At 40.6% G+C, this 19,919-nt stretch overlaps 1 protein-coding gene across 1 annotated transcript in view; it reads left to right on the top strand.

The window, feature by feature from the left end:
* The window catches only part of ZMAT4 (zinc finger matrin-type 4), a 406,389-nt gene that overhangs the window by 262,022 nt on the left and 124,448 nt on the right, over positions 1–19,919 (top strand). The gene's annotated exons all lie outside the window — the stretch shown is intronic.

Genomic DNA, 19,919 nt, shown 5'->3' with positions numbered 1-19,919 from the left:
TGGCTCTTCCCATCCCCCACTCGACCCGGACTTTTCTTGGTTGATGGAAATTTGAAGTTCACATGAGATTTCACAGGAGTTGCTGAGTGGCTAGTTGGAATCTGTAGGGTGAGGATCCATCCTGTGGATTCCTTAGGAAGCCACATACAATTTGTGGCATGTAATAGAATATTTCATCATCAACAACCACTCAAGCATTTTTTGATCGACTGGTGCCAGCAATGCAGAAGTAGAAATGCACTTTCTCAGAGACAATATTCTGCAAAGGGTGCTCCTCTATACCTTAGATATTTTGCAGGTTAGATACACTTTTAGGGGATGGCCAGGGGGATCATCTTCCTAATAGCAGTGCTCACACAATTCATAAATCAGTCTTGAGACGGCAACCTGGGTTTCAACTGGATTCCATACCTGGAGGCTGCCATTCTTCTTACCCCTTGGACATGAGCCTCTGCAATGCCATGAGAGGAAGTGGCCTGGGGCATTTCTAGATCAAATAAGTGGGACAGAAAATCATGCTGTGTGAGCTGAGGGGAGAGATAGGTCATTTCTGATTGTGTTGGCTGGAGAAGATGTCCTCAAAGGAAAAGGACTGGAACTGGAACTAGAAATAGGGGTGGGATTTTAGCAGGTAAGGAGGCCTTCCAGGTAGGCAGATCCTTATATGTTCAGGCAAAAGAGAGGAAAACATCAGTTGTGGCTGGTAAATAAACACATTATCATGGAAGAATCTTACGACAGAGCAGAGATGAAAGATTTGGAGGTCAATGAGGACGTCTATGGAGCTTGAAGAGAGACTGCTTTTTTTTTCCAAGCTACATCATTGAAAACAACAAAGAAGATCAAGTGGTATAAACACTTTTCATCTATCTATTCACCTATCTATCTATTCATTTATTTATTTTTAAAGAATCAAGTAGCTTTTTAAATGTGAGTGTCCTGATTGCTACATTGAGAAGGACACAATACAGTATTCCTGACAGAAAACGTGCCCTGAAAATAACCACGAAGAAACAGACAAATTGAAATTAAAGTGTAATTACATAACAACTAGTTTAAATTCTTCAGGAGATGTCAATATCTTAGGAGGGCAACAATTTTAAAAGTTTGGGGAATTATTTTAGATAAAAAAGACTAAAGACATGTGAAAATGAGATGTAATAATGCTTTTAATTGGATCCCAGACTTTAAAAAGAAAAAAGAACCCTAAACTTCCTCATTGGTTCAGTTGATGAAATTAGAATATGAACTGTGCCTTAGATAATAGCAATATATAAATATTAAACTTAATATGATAATTGTATTATGTTTATGTAGGATGGTTTTGTTTTTTTAATTTTATTTTTATTAAGGTATAGTTGATGGATAGTGTTGTGTCAATTTCTACTATTACAGCATAGCAACCCAAGCTCACACACACACATGCACACGCACACGCACTCTTTTTCTCATCCTGTCTTCCATCATGTTCTATCCTAAGAGATTGGATATAGTTCCCTGTGCTGTACAGCAGGACCTCACTGCTTATCCATTCTAAATGGAAATAACCTAAATGTCCAGCAACAGATGAATGGATTAAAATTAAAGAGATGTGCTAGGGGTTTGGAATGGAAATGCTATAAAATTGGGTTGTGATGATCGTTATACAACTAGAAATGTAATAAAATTCATTGAGAAATATAAAAAATGAAAAACAAACAACAACAACAAAAATGATGCCACGCATATACACAATGGAATACTACTCAGCCATAAAAAAGAATGAAATAATGCCATTTGCAGCAACGTGGATGCAGCTAGAGATTCTCATACTAAGTGAAGTAAGTCAGAAACAGACAAACACCATAAGATATCATTTACACGTGGAATCTAAACTATGACACAAATGAACCTATCTACAGAATAGGAACAGTCTCGTGGGCATAGAGAGCAGAGTTGTGGTTGCCAAGGGAGAGGGGGAGAAAGGTAGATGTAAACACTTTATTTTTGTGTAGGTTTTCTAGCTATTGGAAAACATTGTGGAGCTCAATAGTTCAGTATGTTGGATAATCTCATGGCGACGCTTTTGAATTGTCGGTACCATGGCTGTTGGGGAATTTCTTGTGTTCTCACTCTCTGTCTTGTTAAAAAATACAGGAGGAGTATTTTTTAGCTGAAGGCCTCCCCACGACTCACTGTTACTGACAGATAACAAGTCGTCTCAGTGACTCCTTCACGGCAGGCACCGAAGGCGAAAAATAGGGCTTTATTTATGCTTTGTGCCAGATAGTATGACTGGTGGAAGAATTATTCCTAGAGCACACTCTTCCTGTCTGTTTTGAATTATCAGTGCTGCATCTTTTATGTACAACCCCATCTTAATGACTTGGGCGTCTGAATTTTTTAACATTTGAGTGGTTTGTCTTTTATACAGAAGATAAAAAGGGCTGCTCTTTTGACTTGATGACTCAATGTGGTGATGACCCTGTAGCACATGAAATGCGATAAGCACTGAACACAATGTCCTTGAAACCAACCTCTTTCCCCAACCTGGTGACATTTTGATATATATTTATTCAGGCATTAAATATTGCAGAAGCTTGAGGAATAAAACAATGATGATAATTCAGCATGTTTTCACACACGCACACACACTCTCTCTCTCTCCTATTTATGGAATGCTTCTACTGCAGGATATATCAATTAGTAAAGGGAAAAATGCTCATCAGTAAATACAAGAGTCTCTATAACTTTTTGAAAAATGGTGTCGAGGAGTTCCCTTGTGGCTCAGCAGGTTAAGGATCTAGCCTTGTCACTGCAGTGGTGTGGGTTCGATCCCTGCCCTGGGAACTTCCAAATGCCACAGGCACAGCCAAAGAAATAAAAATAAAAACAGATGAGTCAACTGTGTCCTAAATAGAAAATATGACATAAAATAAACTTTAAAAAAGACAGTGGAAAAAAGAATGATGTTGAGCAGCTGGAGCATGATATGGCCATGTCACAGGCGTTTTCTCTTTCTTAGCATTTCTCTGTTTTTTAAGCACTACATCATTTACTGTTTTTTTATGGTTTTCCTGATTTCTCCCTACTCCTCCTTTAGACTGTTAGCAACTTGAAAGCAGGACTCTATCTTTCTTGTCCACCGATTTTTTTCAAAAACAGCTAGAACATTGATGGACACGAATTAGGCAAAATTGCTTAATGAATAAACAGAGAAAGCAGAATATCAAAACCAGCAAAAATCCTACAGTTTTAACGTGGCAATCATTTTCATTTCTAAAAGGATCCTGGAGTTCCCATTGTGGCTCAGTGGTTAACAAATCTGAGTAGGAACCATGAGGTTGCAGGTTCGATCCCTGGCCTCGCTCAGTGGGTTAAGGATCTGGCGTTGCCGTGAGCTGTGGTGTAGGTCGCAGACGCAGCTCGGATCTGTCAGTTGTCCTCTGTACAGCAAGGTCACCCAGTGTATATTTTCCATATGATGAAGTGCAGAGGTTTTTGTTTTTTGTTTTTTTTTGCTGAGGTGTAATGGATTTACAAGGTTGTGTTCATTTCTGTTGTACAGCAAAGTGATGCAGTTTTGGATTCAGATATGTGTATAGGAGTTCCCGTCGTGGCGCAGTGGTTAACGAATCCAACTAGGAACCATGAGGTTGCGGGTTCAGTCCCTGCCCTTGCTCAGTGGGTTAACAATCCGGCGTTGCTGTGAGCTGTGGTGTAGGTTGCAGACGCGGCTCGGATCCCGAGTTGCTGTGGCTCTGGCGTAGGCCGGTGGCTACAGCTCTGATTGGACCCCTAGCCTGGGAACCGCCATATGCCGCGGGAGCGGCCCAAGAAATAGCAACAACAACAACAACAACAACAACAACAACAACAACAACAACAAAAAACAGATGTGTATATACATCCTTTTCATGTTCTTTTCCATTAGAGTTTATCACAGGATATTGAACACAGTTTCCTATGCTCTGCAGTAGGAACTTGCTGTCTATCCATTCTCAATGTAATGATTTGCATCTGCTAACCCCACCCTCCCAGTCTATCCCACTCCAGTTGCAGAGATATTGTTATAGTTCATTGCGTTTTCATGATCTTGTGTCCTCCTATCAAGATCCGTCACTTCTTCATCATGACATAATCCCCATGTGCATCTTCCCAGTCAATCCGAACCTCCCTTTCCAGGGAACCACGTCTCTTATTTTTTCCACCATAGATTAATTGTACCTGTTCTAAAGCTTCATATAAATGGTGGCAGAAAGAATGTATTCTTTGGTGTCCAGCTTCTCATATTGCTTTTGATACGTGTCCATTTGTCACATGTAAAGCAGAGTAGCCCTTTATCCTTTATCACTGAGAGGTTTTCTACTAGACAAAAAATCCCACAGTTTGTTTATCCATTCTCCTCTCGATTTTTTTTTTTTTTTTTTTTTTTGGTGCTAGTTTGAATAAAGCTTCCATGAACATTCTTTTTGCCATTGTTGTGGACAAATGTTTTACTTCTCTTGTTAAATACCTCTGAGTAGAACTGCTGGGTCATGAGTTGGGTGTCGTTTTTATTCTATAAGAAAATGCCCAAATGCTTTCCAAAGTAGCTGCATTATTTTACACGTCCTAAAACAATGTGTATCAATTCCATATTCTCACCAACATTTGTCTTTATCAGTCTGTTGAGTATCAGCCATTCTATCAGGTATAGGAGAGTATTTCCTTATGATTTTGTGTTTCTGTGTTGACTAATGACGTCAAGTCCTTTTTAAATGTGTCTTTTGGCCAGATGAGTATCTTCCTTTGTGAAATGTTTTTTCATGTATATATTTTTAAAAAATTTGGTTGTTTGCCTTTTTATTATTGAGTAGTATATAGAAGGTTTTCACGTATTATCCATATAAATCCTTTGTCAGAGAAATGTCATGTGAAACTTTCTTTGTTGTCTTTGACTTGGCTCTTCATTTTCTTAAATATAATGTCTGATAAGCAGATACTATGAATTATGGAAATTTAATTCCTCCTTCCCTCCCTCCCTCCCTTCCTTCCTTTCTTTTTGCTTTTTAAGCCTGCACATGCAGTACATGGGAGCTCCTAGGCTAGGGGTTGAATCAGACCTGCAGCTGCCAGTCTACGCCACAGCCACAGCAACTCAGGATCTGAGCCTCGTCTGTGACCTACACCACAGCTCATGGCAACGCTAGATCCTTAATCCACTGAGCAAGGCCTGGTATCAAACCCCTATCCTCATGGATACTAGTCAGGTTCATTACCACTTAGCCACAACAGGAACTCCTTTTGTTTTTTTTCCTTTTATAATCATTGCTTTTTAGGTCCACCTAAAAAAAAACTCTTCACCTACACTCATGATCAAAGATATCCTTGCATATTTTATTCTAAAAGTTTCATTGTTTTAGCTCTAACATCTGGAATTATGATGAAGCTCAAGTTAATTTTTGCATATGGTGTGAAAAGGGGGTCGAAATTCATCTCATTTTCAGACATTTACCTAGTTGAAACAAAATTTGGTTGACATTATTTTCTTTTCCACATTGGATATTCTTGGCACCTCTTTTGAAAATCTATTGATTGTGTGTGTTTATTTCTATCCAATGTATTGTGTTCCATTGATTTATTTTCTATCTTTATGCCAGCACTGCATAGTATTTTTTTTTTTTTTTTTAGTATTATAGAAGTTCTGACATCAAGTAGTATGAGTTTTCCAGGTTTGTTCTTCTTTCTCAAGATGGGTTATCTGTTCTAAATCTTTCATTTCATATACATTTTAGAATCTCTGCATAGAAAGTTTGTTGCAATATCGAATTGATTTGCATTCAATCTTTAGATCCATTTGGGGAGATTTACTTAAATTACTTAAAATATTGAGCCTCACAATTCACGAACATCCCCTCTCTTTCTATGTACTTGTATTTCTTTAAGTTCTTTTAGCAAAATTCTGTAGTTTTCAGTGTGAAAATTTTACAGAGACCATGTGAACTTTATCCTTGAGCATTTTGGGCTCTTGAACACTATTTTACATTATATGTTTTTGAAATTTCATTTTTATGTGTTTGTTACTGATGCATAGAAAATGCAATTGATTTTTATACACTGACCTCGATCCCTGTGACCTACACGTAACGTCTTACCTATTATTTGGATGTAATTTAATAGCACAAAATAACTTGTATCTTTCTCTTTTTTTTTTGGTATTCACACTGTTTAATTGTTGAAAACTCTATAGAACTGTGTAAGCATCCCAGCCTTCCTGGTAAATGACTTTTTTTTTTTTTTTCTTTTTAGGGCCGCACCCACGGCATATGGAGGTTCCCAGGCTAGAGCTCCAATTGGAGCTACAGCTGCCGGTCTACACCACAGCTCACAGCAATGCCAGATCTGTAACCCACTGAGTGAGGCCACATTTTGAACCTGCAACCTCATGGTTCCTAGTCGGACTCATTTCCACTGCAACACGACAGGAACTCCCAGATCACATTTTTAAAAAAGAAATTATTACTATAGATTAACAAGGGACTCTTAAATGGGATTGGCCTAAATAGTTATTAATATGCATAACCTGGTTACTGACTCAAGTTTAGTGCTATTTGTTACAGAAAAATAGATAATAGTTGTCTCTACTTCCAAGTTTTAGTTTAATAAGAAAAACAGTCAGCTCTTGCTGAGTATGGAGTCCAATGTGGAAAACACAGGAAGTTATTGAATTACAGAATTATAAAATTCAAAAGAAAGTACTTTAGAGGTTTTCTTTATAGTTCAATTTCTTCTTGCTAGCATACAATACAGATAGAAGGCAGTTTCTTATTTAGAAAACAGTGAGAGTGTAAATTATGAAATTGTAGCAAGGTGGAAATAGAATAATCTTTTTGTAGACCTGTATTATTTATTCTTTTAAAAGTTTTTGGATGAGAAAATGCACCGTTATTTCATTGCTTCAGAGGAAATCAGACTCCTCTGGTGTTATTCTCATCTGAAGTCACAGCAACAGAACTCATTTGAAAATGTAATACTATTTTTGAGCTGACAGTGCTGGAAAGGACATCCAGCATCATGAATGGAGCCCTTCTTATTACAGAGCAGGAATCTGAGACCCAGAGAAGGATGGTGACTGTCCCCATAGAAAATAGGCTCCATGAGGATGTGGGTTCGACCCCTGGCCTCGATCCATGGGTAAGACTCCTGAATGGAGGTGCCCCAGTTTCCAGTGACTCATTGACTAACCAAGACTCTTTTGATCATTAACTCGTTTGAAATGGTTGAGTTGGGGAACTTATACATTTTGGCATAAAACTCACTTGGAATTCAAGTACAGAATGGGCACCATCTATGCTCAGTTTTCCGGGGTTGAATGATTTACAAAGTGCCTTCTCCATTTTAATTAAGGAGTTTCTCCCACATTCATGACTCTGTGTCATCTGGTGTGAACAGAGAAATGCAAAGAGATCAGAGTCACACTTCATGGGGGCCTAGGGTTGAGAAGCAAAACTAGAAAACTAGAAAACTGGAGACAGATCTTCTAGAGAGGCCACGAGAGTTGATGACACCCCCCTGTTATGCAGCTTCTGCCTTTACTGGAGGGGTTGGGGGGGGGTCATTTCCAGCGGATAGAGGAAGCGTCTCGAGGACTTCACATCATAAAAATTGTAGATGAATCAGAATGAGAAGACTTGTCTCCAAAATAAGCAGAACACTAGAATGCGAGATACTTTCTGAATTATTTCTGCTGCGGGCTTTCAGATGATAAAGGGTTGGCTGCCTCCTATTTCGTTCCACTGAATCTTAGTCTGGCCTTTGCCCGCATTGCAGGCAGTAGGCACTTTGGTCATATCGCTCAGGGATCCTTCTGTCCCTTTTGTCACCAAAGGTACCTGTGCAGGGCACTTGGGTACTGGATCTGCTCCAAGACCAGAGGGAGGAAAGGCATTGTACGTGAAAAATGAACCATTTCTTGGGGTTCCCGTCATGACCCAGTGGTTAACAAACCCGACTAGGATCCATGAGGATGCGGGTTCGATCCCTGGCCTTGCTCAGTGGGTCAAGGATCTGGTGTTGCCATGAGCTATAGTGTAGGTTGCAGACGCAGCTCAGATCTGGCATCGCTATGGCTGTGGTGTAGGCTGGCGATAGCTCCGATTTGACTCCTAGCCTGGGAACTTCCATATATTTTGGGTGCAGCCCTAAAAAAAGAAAAAAAAAAATATTGAACCATTTCTAAAGGGAACCACTGTAATAATGACTTCAAAACTTAGTGGCTTCAAACAACAGTAGAGGAATTCCTGTTGTGGCTCAGCCGGTTAAGGACCCGATATAGTCTCTGTGAGGATGTGGGGTTTGATCCCTGGCCTTGATGGGTGGGTTAAGGATCCAGCATTACCATGGCTGTGGTGTAGGTCTCAGCTGCAGCTCCCTAGCCCGAGAATTTCCTTATTCCACAGATGTGGCTGTAAAAAGAAAAAAAAAGAAAACAAAAAAACCTCCATGAAAGAATATTGTACTCACACTTTACAGTTTCTCATGCAGCTTTACAAATAGGAAGCGTTACTTGAGGCCCTCGCAACTCTGAGAGACAAGCAAGGCAGCAATGATCATCCCTGATTATAAACCCACAGCAAGTAAGGTTAGGCAATTGCAAAGCAAAGTGGTAAAACTAGCATGTGGCTGAACCAGGGACAGAGTCCCCACTTCTAGAAAACAAAACCAAATAACCCACAATGGTAGACAATTTGGGGTCGGGGGTCGGGAGTGAATTGACTAGGGGATTCTGGCTGGTGGTTGCCGCTGTAATGTCAGCCCAGGCTGCAGTTCCACTTTTTTTTTTTTTTTTTTTGTCTTTTTGCCATTTTTTGGGCCGCTCCCGCGGCATATGGAGGTTCCCAGGCTAGGGGTGGAATTGGAGCTGTAGCCACCGGCCTACGCCAGAGCCACAGCAACGCGGGATCTGAGCCGCATCTGCAATCTACACCACAGGTCATGGCAACGCTGGATGTCAACCCATTGAGCAAGGGCAGGGACCGAACCTGCAACCTCATGGTTCCCTGTCGGATTCGTTAACCACTGCGCCACGACAGGAACTCCTGCAGTTCCACTTTTAAAGGTGGCTTATTCCATTCTGGAAAACAGAGTAGTGGTAGCTCATCCCTGAGAGGTGAGGGGAAGGGATTGCCCACCATGGGGAAGTAAGAGGGCATTTTGTGGGGAGGGTATGAGATTTGTCTAGACCTCAGTGTGGCTATGTAGCCATACGGTGTGTTTGTCAAAACTCATGTAACTAGCCAAGAAGAGAGTGACATGTAGATTTAAAAAGCCAAATAAGGGAGTTCCCACTGTGGCTCAGTGGGTTAAAAACCCCGATTAGTATCCATGAAAATGTGGGTTCCATCCCTGGCCTTGATCAGTGGATTAAGGACCCGGCATTGCCTTGAGCTTCGGAGTAGGTCAAAGATGAGGCTTGGATCTGGCATTGCTGTGGCTGCAGCTCTGATGCGACCCTAGCTTGGGAACTTCCATATGCCAAGGTGTGGCCCTAAAAAGACCAAAAAAAAAAAAAGACAAATAAAAGAAGAAAGACAAAGTGACTCACTCATGTGTCTACGGATGCCTCCATTTTTCTCCTGGGCCTCTCCCAGGGGATTTGCTGCTTCCCACAGAGCCTCAGCTGGATCCATCCTTTTTATGATGCTTCAAGTTCAAGGCGGGCTCACTTCCATCACTTTTCATGAGTCAGAAGTCAACAGGAAGGAAGACAGGTCAGGTGGCTGAGCGGGGACGCTGCTGTGGATGGAGCCCAAGCAAAGGCGTGGGGGGGGGACAGCAGCGCCCCCTCGGGGAGCTGTGTGGGATGGCTGGCGCTGAAAGCTGCTTTGGGGGATAAGGGGAGACACAGCTGGAGAAATGGTCAGACCGTGGTAGGAGTAGAATACTTTCCACGGAACACTGGAGGCTGTGGGGAGTCATTTAAAGGTATTTTCCAGGAGAATTACACGTTGATATTTGTATTTTTGAAAGAGATCTCTGCAGAGAGCAACGTGGAAGCTGGATTAGAAGGAACGTGGAAGCAGGGAGGCTTATTATCACCATCATTATTATCCTTATTTTTATTGTTATTCTTGGGAGGCTACTAATGTATTTTTTAATTTAATTTTATTGGCGTATAGTGGACTTGCAGTGTTACATTAGTTTTAAGTGTACAGCAAAGTGAAGCAGTTATATATATAAATATATCCATTTTATTCCCATATAGACGATCACAAACTATTGAGTAGATTTTCCTGTGCTACTAATTTAGTCCAGTGAGAAATTATGCCAATTTAAAGAAAGTAGTAGCCGCAGGGATATAACAAAAGGGAAGAAAATGCAAAATAAATTGGAGGTGAATTCAACAGAAGTTGGTGGACACTTGGTCCTCCAGAGCCCTTGACAGTTGCCCCTTCCACAGAGAGAAGACACCTGCCCATGGTCTACTCTGAACTTGCCAGACTGCAAGTCCAGATAAGTCAGAGCCCTCCTCTGCAGCGTGAACCCCAGGGCATGGCATTTGGTGTTTTCTTTTGGGATACTTTTTTTTTTAAACCTTTCACTTTTGGCCGCCCGGAGGCATATGGAATTCCCAGGCCAGGGATCAGATCTGAGCCACAGTTATGACCTAAGTCACAGCTGCTGCAATGCTGGATTCTTAACCCACTGTGCCTGGGCTGGGAATCAAACCTTTGACCCAGCACTCCAAGATGCTGCTGATCCCATTGCACCACAGCAGGAACTCCCTGTCCTGAAACTTTTAACCCAGTCATGGTTTGTCAAAGTATCTGGAGGGCAGGGTCCATGTCTTGCTCTTTTTTGTGTCACTCCCAGTATCCAGAACGATATTTCATTGAAGGAAGGTCCTGAATGGATGCCCAGTATTTGAATGATCTCACTCTTGTTAACCAACTGAAAGATTCCACATTTTCCAGGTTCCCTGGTGCACTCAGAATTATAGGTCTCAAAGAGATAATTGAACATTTCCCAGTCCTGAATACTTAATTAAAAAATTATGATGGCATGCAAGGTGTATTTTGATTCCATTTAATAAGTTAAAACAGAAGCTTTGGTTCATTCCCTCTGGGAATATTTTCGATCTCTGAAAGCTGTATGTATTTTATCTAGCTGAGAATCAGCAGAAAATAGGACCTTTAAGCAGATATGATAATTATAGAACATAATTCTAAATTGAATGGTAGGGGAAGAGGTGCCAGAAGAAAATGCTCAGCTTGGATTACACCTGGTTATTTTTGCATTATTATTTTTAATGTGTTTTGACACCTCAGCTGTTGCATCTAGGCTGACTCTGATCTTCAGAGCCCACATTTTGGGTTAGATAATTAAATTGCTTAAATGTATCATGTTCCTGTCATATCATTGAAGTGGGAAAATAGGGTGATATACAAGAGATATTCATTCATTCATTCATTCATTAACATTTACTAAGTACCTATTATATACCAGGCTCTGTGTCTGGAGTTATATAGAATATTGAAATGTCTGTGCCTCATACTCTAATCTCAAAGAGTTTCTGGTCTTGAGAAGAGGGAGGAGAGCAAGATAATACCTTTGTTGAAATAAATACAACACTAATATGAAAAAAAAAAAAGGAATTTAGAAGCTACTCCAGCACAGTGCTTTGGGAATTGAACATAGAGAAAAAGTGACTTCCCTCTTGGAAGTCAAGCATCAGAACATGTGGCCATTGGTGACCAGGTTTTTTGTTTTTTGTTTTTTGTTTTTTCCATTTTTTGAAGTTTTATAGTGGATTTACAAGGTTGGGATCATTTCTGCTGTACAACAAAGCAGTCCTCTTGTATATGTATATATTCTCTTTCCGATTCTTTTCCCACGTAAATTATCACAGCATACTGGGTAGAGATCCCTGTGCTCCACAGCAGGTCCCCATTGGCCAATCTTTTTTTTTTTTTTTTTTTTTTTTTGCTATTTCTTGAGCCGCTCCTGTGGCATATGGAGTTTCCCAGGCTAGGGGTGGAATCGGAGCTGTAGCCACCGGCCTACACTACAGCCACAGCAACTCGGGATCCGAGCCGCGTCTGCAACCTACACCACAGCTCACGGCAATGCCTGATCCTTAACCCACAGAGCAAGGGCAGGGATCAAACCCGCCACCTCATGGTTCCTAGTCACATTTGTTAACCACTGTGCCACGACGGGAACTCCTGGCCAATCCTTCCATATACCTCAGGAGAGCAGAGGAATCAGCATGGCTGAAGTTATGGAGAAATGGGAGACAAATGAGTGAGCCTGATTAGCAATCGCGTTCAGTGGTGTTGGATGTGTCAGTGAGATAAAGTCGAGGAGACAGAGCAGAACCAAATGATAAAGAGCCTTACAGGTCAGGCAAAGCTGAACTTTATTGGTAGCCACTGATTTTGTTTTTGGATGGCCACACCCACAGTTTATGGAAGTTCCTGGGGCAGGGATTGAATCCAAGCTGCAGCTGCTGCAATATTGCATCCTTTTAATCCACTGTGCTGAGCTGGGGTTAGAAACCAGGCCTCCACAGAGACCTGAGCTGTACTGCACCACAGGGGGAACTCCCCCTCCTTTTTTTTAGTGGGAAGATGACTGGTCTTATCTGTACTTTAAGGGGATTTCGTACCGATGGATTGAAACAGAGGGATTCAGGAGGGCAGGAAACCAGATAGAATTGCTGCAGTGGCCTGTGGGGGGTGGGGGCAAGACTGAGGTCCCGTGGGCGGAGGGGAAAATGGGACCAATGAAAGACACATGAATTTCTCTTTCCCCTGTGCAGCAGATGCTCCCCTTAGCCAAATGAGGAGGAGTCAGTGCATTGAAATTCTCAAAGATGCCTCGGCAAGGCCTTGGGAACACTCATTAAAGAAATACAAATTTAATGAGTAACATGAGTAGTAACCTAAATTTCTGTTCATGCTCCAATCCAACCAGAAATGTAGATGGTGAACATTCACAGCAGTCTATTTGCATCCTGTAGGGCCGTTCTTTCTTCAGCCCAGACAGGTTTTTGTCCATTATTGTTATTTGTGAAGTGGATGAATGGATCGCTGTCTGGAGAAGCTGGGTTAATTCTTCATCATCACTGACTGCGTTCCAAAATAGATGAGCTTGGGCTCTTCTTTTCTTTCTTTCTTTCTTTCTTTCTTTTTTTTTTTAAAAGGGCAGCATATGGAAGTTGCCAGGCTAGGGGATGCATCAAAGCAGCAGCTGCCAGTCTGCACTACAGCCACAGCAACGCAGGATCCAAGGCACGTCTACAACCTACACCACAGCTCATGAAAATGCCGGATCCTTAACCTACTGAGTGAGGTCAGGGTTTGAACCCATGTCCTCATGGATACTAGTTGGGTTCATTACCGCTGAGTCACCAGTGGAGCTCCGAGCTTGAGCTTTTCAAATGGAATTTTTTGCCTCCATTTATAAGTTGTGGGCAAGGTTATCAAACAGAGGACTACAAACCCATTGGGCTATCTAATTTCCAAGTGGGCTAATGCAATGGAAACGGCTCTAAATTTGATCCATGGAACTAGCATCTTTGATTTGGAGATGCTGACCAAGAAAAGGGAAAAAGCAACATCAAAACACACCTACTGAAATCCAGGTCACTCCAGTGTGATTTAGTTGCCAATATGGGTTACACTGAGGAAGCTGACAGTATTGTGTGAAGCTGGTGAGCAATTCTCTTTTCTTCCCTAGTGTGCGCTCGGGTCCTTCCTCGGTATTGATGGAAGGTCTCTATTGTTTAGTTTTAGTTCGAGAACTAGGATAGTATTTTGCAAGAGCTTAGCACACAGATTTCCTAAGAGGTTCAAGGAACTTTTCTTTTTAGGGCCGCACCTGCAGCACATGGAAATTCCCAGGATAGGGGTCAAATTGGAGCTGCAGCTGCAGGTCTACACCACAGCCGGGGCAACCCCAGATCTGAGCCACCTCTGCTACCTATGCCACAATTTGTGGCAATGCCAGATCTTCTTAACCCACTCAGCGAGGGCAGGGATCGATCCCGCATCCTCAAGTATACTAATCGGGTTCTTAACTCACTGAGCCACAACAGGAACTCCATGCTGGCTCTTAAACAGCTGTGGGCCTTATTAGTTGAGCTTTGTCATTTGACAAACTAAACAATACTTGTGAGAAGATGCAAAATCAGAAGAAACCTGTCTTAACAATGGGAGACTATTTTCTTTGTCTCTAAAATTAGAGCTTTAATCTATGCCAAAGAGTACTCAGAAGGGTCTTTTTTTTTTTTTTTTTTTCAAAGCTGCTGCAGATAGTCCTAATTTTCTGCCATAGTTGGGATTCCATAAAGTGGATTGTAAACTGAGATTGCACTTTACAAAAGAAATGTCAGTTTTGTAGATACGTTCATTTGTGCCATATTTTAAATTCCACAAATAAGTGGTCATATGGTATTTGTCTTTCTCTTTCTGCCTTATTTCACTTAGTATGAGAATCTCTCGTTTCATCCATGTTGCTGCAAATGGCATTATTTTGTTCTTTTTTTTGACTGAGTAGTATTCCATTGTATATATGTACATCTTCTTTATCCATTCATCTATGGATGGACATTTAAGTTGTTTCCATGTCTTGGCTATTGTGAACAGTGCTGCCGTGAACATAGGGGTGCATGTGTCTTTTTAAATTAGACTCCCAGACATAGAGAACAGACTTGTGGTTGCCAAGGGAGAGGGGAGGAAGTGGGGTAGATGGAGAGTTTGGGGTTAGTAGATGCAAACTATTATATGTAGAATGGATAAGCAGTGAGGTCCACTGAACAGCATAGGGAACTATATCCAAATATCCAAGCTCTCGGGATAGAACAAGAAGGAAGATAGTATGAGAAAAGAATGTGTGTGTGAAATGGGAAACTTTGGAAAAGAACACTTTAACTTAAAAATATACAGTAATAAAGTGGAAGATTTCTTTAGAAATCGGGCGTGCCACCAATAAAAATGTTATTTACGGAATTCCTGTCGTGGTTCACTAGGTTAAGAACCTGACTAGGATCTATTAGGATGTAGGTTCGATCCCTGGCCTCACTCAGTGGGTTAAAGGATCTGGTGTAGCTTTGAACTGTGGTGTAGGTCACAGATGTGGCTTGGATCTGGTGTTGCTGTGGCTGTGGTGCAGCTCTGATTTGATCCCTAGCCTTGGAACGTCCATGTGCCATGGGAGTAGCCCTAAAAAGAGGAAAAAAAAAAAAAAGAAGAAGAAGAAGCTGGGAGACCTTGATGAGTCACCTCACCTCTCTGAGCCTCGGTTTCCTCTCTTATACAATGGAGGTTTTGGGGTGGGTCACTCACGATGTCTCCTCAGCATCTTCTTCCATCTAATTTCCATCCAGTCAGTCTGAACCACAGAGGAACCTTTTGTTGCTATGTCCTTGTGAAAGGGGTGTGGACGGCTGCAGCTCCAGAATAGAATCTGGTCCATCAGGTCTTGTCCAAATCCAGCTGTAAAGATGAGCTGACCCTACCTTGGATCCATAAGGAAGAGATTCATTTTGTCCCTTCTCTCTCTCTCTCTTTTTTTTTTTTTTTCTCACCATGGGCTTTTGCACTCCAGGGCCAAGGTAAAGTATGTGGTCTTAGCAGGTAGCTTTTTATTTATATTTGGATTGAGTCTGGACAAACTCTATCTCCACTTGAGGCTGGAGGCAAACCGAGTGAGGAGGAACTCTGGAGGCACATTGATTTACTGCCCTCATACCTGAGGCTCGCAGTCAACCTGCAGGGGTCAATGCCAAATTCATCCTCTTACCCATCCCCTCGTCTCATCTCTGTTTCAGACTCTTCCCTCAATTCCAAGGCCCATCTGTAAATTTTCAATCTTCAGCCCTCAGACATAAAACTTCTTCAGTGGGCTCAGTGGTCCCCTGGCCTCTGAAACACACATGCACCCACACAGTACCCCAAAACACATCTGTGATTATGTGATTCTACTATTTCCAATTGTTTCTCATTTTCTCCAAGTGTGGTTACGATTTGAATGGAGTTCCCTGTGGTTGAACCCAATCATGGGGGTCAAATTCTACTAACAGTGGAGTAACTCTCATCAGACCAAGCCTGCCACTGGTAAAGACTATACACCTGGGACAATATATTTAAAAGCCATACTAGAAGGCCGTGAAGAGCATTCAAAAAACAGGCAAGAACTGGAGGGAAGTGAATACTTGGCAGAAAAAAATAACATCGAGTGAGTTTCCCAGTTTGCTTGGCTTTTATCCTCCGGGCTGACCTTAGTTACGACTCGGATAAAAGCCCACCGTCCAAATGGCTTGAAGAACTAGAGGAAAGAGCCTTGGGGGACAATGGCACTAAAAAGTGGAGGAAAAATTTAAGAAAGAAAAAATCATAGATCAGCAGCCTCACATTCTGTGTTTATAGTCTGTCTAAACTTGTATCTGACACCTAAACATGCATCCGTGAGGCCAACTCCAAACAGCCTCACAAAAGCTAAAAGTACTGAGCAGAAATTTCAGCTGCTACTCCCACCCTGGGCTCCAACACACATATAATGGGGGGAGAGTGTGTGTTCAGCTAAAGTTTACTGCCTGCTTTCAAAATCAGTACTATTTGGAGGAATATAACAAAATCTAGGGTTTACACAATATACCACTTCATAATGTCCAGATAAAATACTGAGTTAATATACATGCCTATGGAGAAATAGGAGAATGTGACTCACATTCAAGAGAAAAAAGCAATCAGTGCAGACTAGCACTGAGATGATCCAACTAAAGTACATACATGAGGACATCAGGGAAAACATGCTTTTAATGAATTAAGAAATAGAGAACCTGGAGTTCCCATCATGGCTCAGCAGTAACAAACTCATCTAGGATCCATGAGGATGTGGGTTTGATCCCTGGCCTTGCTCAGTGGGTTAAGGATCTGGCATTGCCATGAGCTGTGGTGTAGGTCACAATCGAGGCTCAGATCCCATGTTGCTGTGGCTGTGGCGGAGGCTGGCAGGTGTAGCTCTGATTCAACCCCTAGTCTGGGAACTTTCATATGCCACACATGCAGTTCTAAAAGAAAAGGAGACAGGAAATCTAATCAGCATATAAATGGAAAGAACTAAGGGGAAATTTTAGATCTGAAAAACAAAATATTCAAAATAAAAAATTCACTGGATGTCTTTGTAACACCAATTGGATTTTGCCAAAAAGTCAGAAAAAAAAAAAAAAAACCCCAAACCAATCAAACAATAGGAATGACCTAACGTAAAGAACACATAGAAAAATATTAAAAGAAATTAAAGTGCCACAATAGTGCATGGGGCAATATCAAAAAGTCTAACTCATGTGACAGAAATGAATTTACGTATTTAATAACCTCATAAACCCTAATTAGGACAAATATAAAGATAACCATGCCTTGAACCATCATGTACATCTTAGTCAAACTGCTGAAAACAAAAGATGAAGAAAAAAAATCTTGAAAGCAGCCAGAGAAAAATTACACATTACATAGAGGGTAACAACAATATGATTTATAGGTGATTTCTCATTAAAAAAACAACAACAAAGTGAATCTTGAAGTCAGGGGAACTCCTCAAAGTCCTGGAAGGAAAATAACACACCAATAAACAAACCTGTCAACCAGGGAAAATATTCTTTGAGAATAAAGGTGTAATGAAGACATTTTCAAATAAACAAAAACTAAAGAGTTCGTTGCCAGCAGATCTGCACTGCAAGCAGTGCTACAGAAGTTCTTCAGGCTGTAAGGAAATACCAGATGGAAAATCAGATCCTCACGAAGGAATGAAAATCACCAAGCATAATAAATATGTAGATGAGCGTAGCAGGCTTTCTTAATTTTTTAAAAATGCATAGGATGCTTTTAAATCCCTCTCTTAAAAAATGGAGATATAGTTCACATGCCATAAAGCTCGAAAGTATGCAGTTCAGTGATTGTTTTTTGCGTGTGTGTCTCTTTGCGAAGTTGTGCAGCCATGAACACCGTCAGTTTCAGAGTGTTTCTTCGGCCCCATGAAGCCCTGCACCATCAGCAGTTATTCCCCATTCTTCCCCTGCCACAGCCCCTGGCAACTACTAATGTACATTCTGTCTCTGTGCATTTGCCGATTCTGAATATTTTGTATAAATAGAATCATTCGATATGTGCCTTCTGGGTCTGGCTTTTTTACTTAGCATAATGTTTTCAAGTCCATTTAAATCGTAGCATGTATCGGTAGATGATTTTTTTTTTTTTATTGCTGAATCATCGTGTGTGGACCACTCAGCAACTGATGGACATTTGGATTGTTTCCACCTTTGGCTCTTCTGAATAATACCGCTTGGAACATTCTCATAAAAATTTCTGTGTGAGCACATGTTTTCAGTTCTCTTGGTTATGAAACTAAGAGTGGTATTGCTGGAGTATGTGGTAACTCTACGCTGAATTTTTTAAGGAATGAAGAGACCTGTTTCAAAAGTGGCTGTACCATTTTACATACCCACCAACAGTGAAGGAGAGGTACAATTTCACAACATCCTTGTCAACACTCGCTGTTTTCTATCTTTGTTTTTATATTTATTTATTTATTTTGTTTTCTATCTTCTTGATTCTAATTATTCTAGTAGGTGTGAAGCGTTTGCCTATCCAGTTGTCCTAGCAACACTTGTTGAAAGGACTGTTCCCTTATTGAATGGTCTTGCCATCCTGGATGATAATCAGTTGACGACAGATGTATGGATTAATTGCCGGACTGCCAGTTCTAGTCTGTGGATCCATAGGTCTGCCTTTATTCCAGTACCACACAAGCTTGATGAGTATAACACTTGGAGATCAAGAAGCGTCCGTGCTCCTCATTTGTTCTTTTAAGCCAATCTTGTCTGTTTTGGGTCTCTTGCATTTCCATATGAAATTTACGGTCATTTTGTCAATTTCTCTAAAAATGAGAGCTAAGAGTATTGTATTGAATACAATAGAATATTGAATCTGTAGTTCAATTGGGGGAATATTTCCATTTTAACAATATTAAGTCTTCCAATCCATGAATACAATATTTGTTGCATTTACTTAGGTCTTTAAAATTTTTCCTTCAACAATATTTTGTAGTATTCTGCATACAAGTCTTACACCCATTTTGGTAAGCTTATCCCTAATATTGTATTATTTTTCATACAGTTGTAAGTGGCATTGTTTCCTAATTTCTTTTTTGGATTATTCATCCCAAGTATTTAGAAAAACACTTTTAAAATATTGATCCTGTATCTTACACCTTTGTAGAATTCAGTTATTAACTGGTTTACAATGTTGTTCAAGTCTTTGATTTTTTTTGTTGTTTTGTTGACCTTCCGCCTAATACTTTTCAGATTGAAAATGGGATATTGAAGTCTCCAATTATTATAAATGAATTGTCCATTTCCAATTCTCTTCTGTCAACTTTTGTGTCACATACTTTTGAGGCTTTTAAGGCTCTATTAGTAGGGGCATAAATAATTGTTTTATTTTATTGGTGGATTGACTGTATTATCATTATAAAATTTCCTACTTTGCCTCTAAACCACATGTAGATGATATAGAATTGAAATCTATAACATAAAGAATGGAAATGTAAGGTTCTTAAACTTTTTGTAAGGGGATATAATATTAATTCTAAGTAGAACCAAAAGTTAAAGTATGTGTATAATAATCTCTAGAGAGATCACTCAGAGGTACAATTTATCCAATATCTAAAAAGGTAATGGATACATTAAAATGATATTCTAAAATAATTCAATGAAATCAAAAGAAACACCAAAAGAGAAGAGACGCAAAAAACAGATTTGATCATCAGGGAAAAAGTAGTGAAAACAATGAGATCCTGCTGTATAACACTGGGAACTATATCTAGCCACTTATAATGGAGCATAATATGAGAAAAAAAAGTATACATGTATGTGTGACTGGGTCACCTTGCCATAC

The sequence above is a fragment of the Sus scrofa genome, chromosome 17 (assembly GCF_000003025.6).
Source record: "Sus scrofa isolate TJ Tabasco breed Duroc chromosome 17, Sscrofa11.1, whole genome shotgun sequence".
NCBI classification, from domain to species: Eukaryota; Metazoa; Chordata; class Mammalia; order Artiodactyla; family Suidae; genus Sus; species Sus scrofa.
The sequence above is the reverse complement of the archived record's forward strand: the minus strand, read 5'-3'. Positions and strand labels throughout refer to the sequence as shown.